Source organism: Oncorhynchus keta, chromosome 25, assembly GCF_023373465.1.
Source record: "Oncorhynchus keta strain PuntledgeMale-10-30-2019 chromosome 25, Oket_V2, whole genome shotgun sequence".
NCBI lineage: Eukaryota > Metazoa > Chordata > Actinopteri > Salmoniformes > Salmonidae > Oncorhynchus > Oncorhynchus keta.
The window spans coordinates 43,090,003-43,100,002 of NC_068445.1; positions in this window are offsets into that span (position 1 = coordinate 43,090,003).

Here is a 10,000-nt window from a genome sequence, read left to right on the forward strand (position 1 = left end):
CACATCACCCCTGTCTGACATATCACTACATCACCCCTGACAGACATATCAGTCCTGACAGACATGTTGAAGTTATTAATTACACTTTGGATGGTGTATCAATACACCCAGTCACTACAAAGACACAGGCGTCCTTCCTAACTCAGTTGCCGGAGAGGAAGGAAACTACTCAGGGATTTCACCATGAGGCCAATGGTGACTTTAAAACAGTTACATAGTTTAATGGCTGTGATAGGAGAAAACTGAACAAGAACATTGTCGTTACTCCACAATACTAACCTAAATGACAGAGTGAAAAGAAGGAAGCCTATACAGAGTACAGATATTCCAAAACTTGCTTCTTGTTTGCGATAAGGCACTAAAGTAAAACAAAAAAAAAAAAAGTAACAAAGAAATTAACTTTTTGTCCTGAAAACAAAGTGTTATGTTTGAGGCAAATACAACACAACACTGAGTACCACTCTCCATATGTCCAAGCATGGATATGGCTGCATCATGTTATGGGTATGCTTGTCTTCGGCAAGGACTAGGGAGTTTTTTTAGGATAAAAATAAATGGAATATTGCAAAGCACAGGCAAAATTCTAGAGGAAAACCTGGTTTATATTCTGCTTTCCAACAGACTCTGGGAGACAAATTCACCTTTCAGCAGGACAATAACAATAATAATAACAATAATAATAATAACAATAAGGACAATAAAACACAAGAACAAATATACACTGGAGTTATTTAACAAGATGACATGACATGTTTCTGATTGACCTTGTTTTAGTTTTTACTTAAAAATGCTTGAAAATCTTTGTCAAGACTGGCAAGAAATGGTTGTCTAGCAATGATCAACAACCAACTTGACAGAGCTTGAAATATTATTAAAAGAATAATTGGCAAATACTGTACAATTGAAGTGTTCAAAGCACTTAGAGACCCCAGAATGACTAACAGCTGTAATTGCTGCCAAATGTGATTCTAACATGTACTCTTTCACGAATACTTATCTAATCAAGATATATTCATGTTTTATTTTCCATAATTTGATTTTTCTTTCACTTTGACATGACAGAGTATTTTGTTTAGATCATTGACTAAAAATAACAATTGAATCCATTTTAATCTCACTTTGTAACACAACAAAATGTGAAAAGAAGACAAGGGGTGTGGATACTTTCTGAAGGCACATATCCCGACTAAATCTTATTTCGTATCACTCTATTGAAGTCTAGTCCGAAAAAATACCTCTAGATTAAAAGTTTGACATGCCATCAAGCCAGCTAATGAGTTCGGCCTCTTGTCTTATTTTGTCTTTATGACTTCCACACAACACTTGACTGTTTTCCTAGACTGTTTGTTGCGAGGGGAGACGGGGGTGGTTTTATTCTGTTTCCGACACCGTTAGTTCAGTCTAACAAAAGTGCTCATTAGTTCTAATAAGACTGAGCTGTGTTCCACTGAAGCCTGACCTTTCTCAGAGCACTGCCTGTAAAATCTCCTGCTAGGATTTTCACTGTTTGATTTTTTTGGTTAATTGGCCATGATTTGAGCTTTTTCTTCTGCTTTTGTCTTCTGGTTGAGTCTAGCATGGAGCTAAATGTCACTGTGAATTGGAAGCTATATTAGACCAGAGAGAGCTTTATTATCCTGACGATGTATGTACCAAACAGAGGTAGCGGAGGCCTCGTCCTCGTACAAAGTATAAAGGGAAAATAGGGTGCCATTTGGGTCGCAGGCTTCGTTTTTGTCCTCATTAAGAGGCTAGCTAGCGCCCTTGAAAGCTACGCAACAATTGTGTCGGGGGGTCATGTGGAAGAAGAAGAGGGGATGAGGGGGCAGGAAAAACAGGATTATTTTGCCCTCGGTGGCTCCCGTCATTAGCCTATGCCCCTAACATCTTAAACACAGCTAATAAACGACGGAGATGATGGTAGCAGCAGAAAGAAATTGACCTGGAAAAGATTAGAAAAGCAACGTGCCGGTCGGATGTGATTATGCTCGTACATCTCACACAGCGTGGCATTTGGCTGAAAGGTCAAGAGAAATCCCCACAGCCGTAATCTACGGAACCTTCTAGACCCTCTGTCTGGTGCATAGCGGAAGGGCAGACAGTGAGAAACAAAATAAACAATTAGGAACTTAATCACACGTCCCAAAAATCAGCAGAGTCTGTTTTTTGTAGATGTAGAAACATGTACACCTGATTCAATTTATTTTTCTTCAACATATTGGCTAAAACGGGTATGAGTTTGGTTGGGCTCACATCTATCCTTTCTAGACCTCAAAGATGGAGTCAGGTGCAAGGGATATGATGCTGTCTTGGAACAGCAATATGATTCAAGGCTGTTCCATCGTTGCCGTGATTTATTGCTAAAAAGCGTTAAGATTTCCCTTCACTGGAAATAATAGCGCAAACCATGAAAAACAGCCCCAGAACATTATTCCTCCTCCGCCAAACTTTACAGTTGGCACCATGTATTGGGACAGGTAGCGTTCTCCTGGCATCCACCAAACCCAGATTGGTCCATTGGTCTGCCAGACGGTGAAGCGTGATTCATCATTCCAGAAAACGCGTTTCCGCTACTCCAGAGTCTAATGGCGGCGAGCTTAACACCGCTCTAACCAAAGCTTGGCATTGCACATGGTGATCTTAGGCTTGTGGGCGGCTGCTCGGCCATGGAAACCCATTTCACGATGTTCCCGAAGAATAGTTATTGTGCTGATGTTGTTTCCAGAGGCAGTTTGGAACTCGGTAGTGAGTGTTGCAACCGAGGACAGATGATTCTTACGCTCTACGCGCTTCAGCACTCGGCTCTGCCGTTCTGTGAGCTTGTGTGGACTAAAAATGTGCAGCTGAGCCGCTCCTAGACGTTTCTACTTCACAATAATACCAATTAGTGACCGGGGCATCACTAGCAGGGCAGACATTTTACTAACTGATTGTTGGAAAGGTGGCTTTCAATGACAGTGTAACGCTGAGCTATTCAGTAAGGCCATTCTACTGTTAATGTTTGTCTATGGAGATTGCATGGCTGTGTGGTCGATTTTACACACCTGTCAGCAACGGGTGTGGTTGAAATAGCCGAATCCATTAATTTGAATGGGATTCCACATACTTCTGCAGATATAGTATGTTGTGACCATGCGTGGTATTACTCATTTTGCTAGTCTTGTTAGCGTGAAACGACAAGTGATAGATACCTTCTATTTCAACCCCTGGGTGGGGGGAAGTCACTCAGGTCCCTCTTGTGTCACTCTCAACCAGCGCAACCAAGACAATCAAACATGAGGGAATTTTGGATTTGGGACAATCTCTTCATTGACACTGGGAAGCTGTCTCTGCGATGGTTGTCCCCGCCGTCAACCAATCCCTAGCCCTCATGACCCCGGCTAGCCTCGCACAACTCATCTCCTCTCAAACCTAACTGACACCAGGGGTAGTAACATTAGTACACCGTGAGGCCCAAAGCTTGATTTACACCTCGTCCGATCTCCTGTAAACACCTTGAGATGTCATCCCCTGTAGTGGTGAGGTTCAGTGGTTCATGTGAGAGCTCTACTCCCCCCACTGTTACTTCTGAACTCTGGCTCTACTCGTCAGACTCAGTCCCGGTTCAGTCTGCCAGCCAGCTAGTCGCCGCCTGACTTGTCAGAGAGAGTAACGAGATCCTGGGTGACTTAGCACCTCTGGAAATGTCAGCCCCGCAGCTTCAGGATGCCAGCCTGCCTTAGTGACTGAAGTAGGAGGGAAGGCTGGAGATGAAGCCCCCTGCCACAGCTGCTCTCGTGGGGGGGGAGGAGAAGAAAGAGGGAAAAAAAGAAGGAAAAGAAGGAAGAGGAGGGAGAGGAAAGAGGAGGAACGTCATGCTCAAACAGAAAAGGGCAAGAAGCAGAGATACACTGCCTGGGTTACAACGATACCGCATGGCCCTTCTCCTCTTCCCTACACTCTGACTTCTGCTCCTCCCACCCTGTGTCTCTACTCTTCATGGTCCTTCTCCTCTTCCATACACTCTGACTTCTGCTCCTCCCACCCTGTGTCTCTACTCTTCATGGTCCTTCTCCTCTTCCCTACACTCTGACTTCTGCTCCTTCCCGCCCTGTGTCTCTACTCTTCATGGTCCTTCTCCTCTTCCCTACACTCTGACGTCTGCTCCTTCCCACCCCGTGTCTCTACTCTTCATGGTCCTTCTCTTCTCCTCTTCCATACACTCGGACTTCTGCTCCTTCCCACCCTGTGTCTCTACTCTTCATGGTCCTTCTCCTCTTCCCTACACTCTGACTTCTGCTCCTTCCCACCCCGTGTCTCTACTCTTCATGGTCCTTCTCCTCTTCCCTACACTCTGACTTCTGCTCCTTCCCACCCTGTGTCTCTACTCTTCATGGTCCTTCTCCTCTTCCCTACACTCTGACTTCTGCTCCTTCCCTCCCTGTGTCTCTACTCTTCATGGTCCTTCTCCTCTTCCCTACACTCTGACTTCTGCTCCTTCCCGCCCTGTGTCTCTACTCTTCATGGTCCTTCTCCTCTTCCCTACACTCTGACTTCTGCTCCTTCCCACCCTGTGTCTCTACTCTTCATGGTCCTTCTCCTCTTCCCTACACTCTGACTTCTGCTCCTCCCACCCTGTGTCTCTACTCTTCATGGTCCTTCTCCTCTTCCCTACACTCTGACTTCTGCTCCTCCCACCCTGTGTCTCTACTCTTCATGGTCCTTCTCCTCTTCCATACACTCTGACTTCTGCTCCTCCCACCCTGTGTCTCTACTCTTCATGGTCCTTCTCCTCTTCCCTACACTCTGACTTCTGCTCCTTCCCGCCCTGTGTCTCTACTCTTCATGGTCCTTCTCCTCTTCCCTACACTCTGACTTCTGCTCCTTCCCACCCTGTGTCTCTACTCTTCATGGTCCTTCTCCTTCTCCTCTTCCCTACACTATGACTTCTGCTCCTTCCCACCCTGTGTCTCTACTCTTCATGGCCCTTCTCCTCTTCCCTACACTCTGACGTCTGCTCCTTCCCACCCCGTGTCTCTACTCTTCATGGTCCTTCTCCTCTTCCCTACACTCTGACTTCTGCTCCTTCCCGCCCTGTGTCTCTACTCTTCATGGTCCTTCTCCTCTTCCCTACACTCTGACTTCTGCTCCTTCCCACCCTGTGTCTCTACTCTTCACGGTCCTTCTCCTCTTCCCTACACTCTGACTTCTGCTCCTTCCCACCCTGTGTCTCTACTCTTCATGGTCCTTCTCCTCTTCCATACACTCTGACTTCTGCTCCTTCCCGCCCTGTGTCTCTACTCTTCATGGTCCTTCTCCTCTTCCCTACACTCTGACGTCTGCTCCTTCCCACCCCGTGTCTCTACTCTTCATGGTCCTTCTCCTCTCCTCTTCCATACACTCTGACTTCTGCTCCTTCCCACCCCGTGTCTCTACTCTTCATGGTCCTTCTCCTCTCCTCTTCCCTACACTCTGACTTCTGCTCCTTCCCACCCTGTGTCTCTACTCTTCATGGTCCTTCTCCTCTTCCCTACACTCTGACTTCTGCTCCTTCCCTCCCTGTGTCTCTACTCTTCATGGTCCTTCTCCTCTTCCCTACACTCTGACTTCTGCTCCTTCCCACCCTGTGTCTCTACTCTTCATGGCCCTTCTCCTCTTCCCTACACTCTGACTTCTGCTCCTTCCCACCCTGTGTCTCTACTCTTCATGGTCCTTCTCCTCTTCCCTACACTCTGACTTCTGCTCCTTCCCACCCTGTGTCTCTACTCTTCATGGTCCTTCTCCTCTTCCCTACACTCTGACTTCTGCTCCTTCCCGCCCTGTGTCTCTACTCTTCATGGTCCTTCTCCTCTTCCCTACACTCTGACTTCTGCTCCTTCCCTCCCTGTGTCTCTACTCTTCATGGTCCTTCTCCTCTTCCCTACACTCTGACTTCTGCTCCTTCCCACCCTGTGTCTCTACTCTTCATGGTCCTTCTCCTCTTCCCTACACTCTGACTTCTGCTCCTTCCCACCCTGTGTCTCTACTCTTCATGGTCCTTCTCCTCTTCCCTACACTCTGACTTCTGCTCCTTCCCACCCTGTGTCTCTACTCTTCATGGCCCTTCTCCTCTTCCCTACACTCTGACGTCTGCTCCTTCCCACCCCGTGTCTCTACTCTTCATGGTCCTTCTCCTCTCCTCTTCCATACACTCTCACTTCTGCTCCTTCCCACCCCGTGTCTCTACTCTTCATGGTCCTTCTCCTCTCCTCTTCCCTACACTCTGACTTCTGCTCCTTCCCACCCTGTGTCTCTACTCTTCATGGTCCTTCTCCTCTTCCCTACACTCTGACTTCTGCTCCTTCCCTCCCTGTGTCTCTACTCTTCATGGTCCTTCTCCTCTTCCCTACACTCTGACTTCTGCTCCTTCCCTCCCTGTGTCTCTACTCTTCATGGTCCTTCTCCTCTTCCCTACACTCTGACTTCTGCTCCTTCCCACCCTGTGTCTCTACTCTTCATGGTCCTTCTCCTCTTCCCTACACTCTGACTTCTGCTCCTTCCCACCCTGTGTCTCTACTCTTCATGGTCCTTCTCCTCTTCCCTACACTCTGACTTCTGCTCCTTCCCACCCTGTGTCTCTACTCTTCATGGTCCTTCTCCTCTTCCCTACACTCTGATGTCTGCTCCTTCCCACCCTGTGTCTCTACTCTTCATGGCCCTTCTCCTCTTCCCTACACTCTGACGTCTGCTCCTTCCCACCCCGTGTCTCTACTCTTCATGGTCCTTCTCCTCTCCTCTTCCATACACTCTCACTTCTGCTCCTTCCCACCCCGTGTCTCTACTCTTCATGGTCCTTCTCCTCTCCTCTTCCCTACACTCTGACTTCTGCTCCTTCCCACCCCGTGTCTCTACTCTTCATGGTCCTTCTCCTCTTCCCTACACTCTGACGTCTGCTCCTTCCCACCCCGTGTCTCTACTCTTCATGGTCCTTCTCCTCTTCCCTACACTCTGACGTCTGCTCCTTCCCTCCCTGTGTCTCTACTCTTCATGGTCCTTCTCCTCTTCCCTACACTCTGACTTCTGCTCCTTCCCACCCTGTGTCTCTACTCTTCATGGTCCTTCTCCTCTTCCCTACACTCTGACTTCTGCTCCTTCCCACCCTGTGTCTCTACTCTTCATGGTCCTTCTCCTCTTCCCTACACTCTGACTTCTGCTCCTTCCCACCCTGTGTCTCTACTCTTCATGGTCCTTCTCCTCTTCCCTACACTCTGACGTCTGCTCCTTCCCACCCCGTGTCTCTACTCTTCATGGTCCTTCTCCTCTCCTCTTCCCTACACTCTGACTTCTGCTCCTTCCCACCCTGTGTCTCTACTCTTCATGGTCCTTCTCCTCTTCCCTACACTCTGACTTCTGCTCCTTCCCACCCCGTGTCTCTACTCTTCATGGTCCTTCTCCTCTTCCCTACACTCTGACTTCTGCTCCTTCCCACCCTGTGTCTCTACTCTTCATGGTCCTTCTCCTCTTCCCTACACTCTGACTTCTGCTCCTTCCCACCCTGTGTCTCTACTCTTCATGGTCCTTCTCCTCTTCCCTACACTCTGACTTCTGCTCCTTCCCACCCTGTGTCTCTACTCTTCATGGTCCTTCTCCTCTTCCCTACACTCTGACTTCTGCTCCTTCCCACCCTGTGTCTCTACTCTTCATGGTCCTTCTCCTCTTCCCTACACTCTGACTTCTGCTCCTTCCCACCCTGTGTCTCTACTCTTCATGGTCCTTCTCCTCTTCCCTACACTCTGACTTCTGCTCCTTCCCACCCTGTGTCTCTACTCTTCATGGTCCTTCTCCTCTTCCCTACACTCTGACTTCTGCTCCTTCCCTCCCTGTGTCTCTACTCTTCATGGTCCTGCTCCTCTTCCATACACTCTGACTTCTGCTCCTTCCCACCCTGTGTCTCTACTCTTCATGGTCCTTCTCCTCTTCCCTACACTCTGACTTCTGCTCCTTCCCACCCCGTGTCTCTACTCTTCATGGTCCTTCTCCTCTTCCCTACACTCTGACTTCTGCTCTTTCCCGCCCTGTGTCTCTACTCTTCATGGTCCTTCTCCTCTTCCCTACACTATGACTTCTGCTCCTTCCCGCCCTGTGTCTCTACTCTTCATGGTCCTTCTCCTCTTCCCTACACTCTGACTTCTGCTCCTTCCCTCCCTGTGTCTCTACTCTTCATGGTCCTTCTCCTCTTCCATACACTCTGACTTCTGCTCCTTCCCGCCCTGTGTCTCTACTCTTCATGGTCCTTCTCCTCTTCCCTACACTCTGACTTCTGCTCCTTCCCGCCCTGTGTCTCTACTCTTCATGGTCCTTCTCCTCTTCCCTACACTCTGACTTCTGCTCCTTCCCACCCTGTGTCTCTACTCTTCATGGTCCTTCTCCTCTTCCCTACACTATGACTTCTGCTCCTTCCCGCCCTGTGTCTCTACTCTTCATGGTCCTTCTCCTCTTCCCTACACTGTGACTTCTGCTCCTTCCACCCCGTGTCTCTACTCTTCATGGTCCTTCTCCTCTTCCCTACACTCTGACTTCTGCTCCTTCCCGCCCTGTGTCTCTACTCTTCATGGTCCTTCTCCTCTTCCATACACTCTGACTTCTGCTCCTTCCCACCCTGTGTCTCTACTCTTCATGGTCCTTCTCCTCTTCCCTACACTCTGACTTCTGCTCCTTCCCACCCTGTGTCTCTACTCTTCATGGTCCTTCTCCTTCTCCTCTTCCCTACACTCTGACTTCTGCTCCTTCCCACCCTGTGTCTCTACTCTTCATGGTCCTTCTCCTCTTCCCTACACTCTGACTTCTGCTCCTTCCCTCCCTGTGTCTCTACTCTTCATGGTCCTTCTCCTCTCCTCTTCCATACACTCCATACACTACATTCAGTTTACTGTAAGGCTGAGAGGGGCTGTTATTCAGTTTACTGTAAGGCTGAGAGGGGCTGTTATTCAGTTTACTGTAAGGCTGAGATGGGCTGTTATTCAGTTTACTGTAAGGCTGAGAGGGGCTGTTATTCAGTTTACTGTAAGGCTGAGAGGGGCTGCACTTCAGTGCGAGGAGGTTAGCAGCCATGCAGGCTGGCTATGGCAGGCAGGCAGGCAGGTAGGCACCCCACTCCTCCACCCCTCCATGGTTACCCCCCCCTTATATCCTCTGATTAATCTCGTTAGAGAAGACGACCCACAGTGAGACTCATTCAGTCACGCCACGCGTTGTCATATTGTTGTTATATACTGTACTGCACCATTTTCTTTCTCTCTCTCTCTCTCTCTCTCTCTCTCTCTCTCTCTCTCTCTCTCTCTCTCTCTCTCTCTCTCTCTCTCTCTCTCTCTCTCTCTCTCTCTCTCTCTCTCTCTCTCTCTCTCTCTCTCTCTCGTCTCCCAGAGAAACTTAACTCCAGGATATGTAATCACAGCTGATTTAGCGCAACAAGAATGAAAGCAAATGGAGCATAGCGAACGCATGTCAGTCAGGTGAGCGAGGAGGGAATCAGGAAGCAGAATAAAAATAAAAAGAGCACGGGGGGAAAAAAAGGATCTTTGTGATTTGGTAGCGGCGGCGGCGCCGTGACGATGGGATCTAATGTGGTGTTTAGCTGGCGCCCGCTGAGAACCTCATCGCTACATTGACTCTTGATTTATATTTTCTGATTCAGAGAGGCGCATGCATCATACTTTAATCAACCCTCCCCATATCGTCTACCCTCAGTCCTCTCACCCCTGTTGCTCTCTCAGTCTCATCCAGCACCATTATGTTTTTCTTCTTCTTCCCACAATGCACATTAACAGCGAATATATAATCAGTTTTCTGACATAGTATGTTTTTAGCAGAGGATGGGTTAATAAAGCATTTGTAAAAAAAAAAATGGACCACCTGGGCCCTATCCTCTATCTCCTAATGGATTGTCTGACAGATCCACTGGAATGGAAAGTAATACGATTAGAGAGGAGGGGAGAGCAGTGGAGTGGAGAGGAGAGGAGAGGGGAGGGGAGGGGAGGGGAGG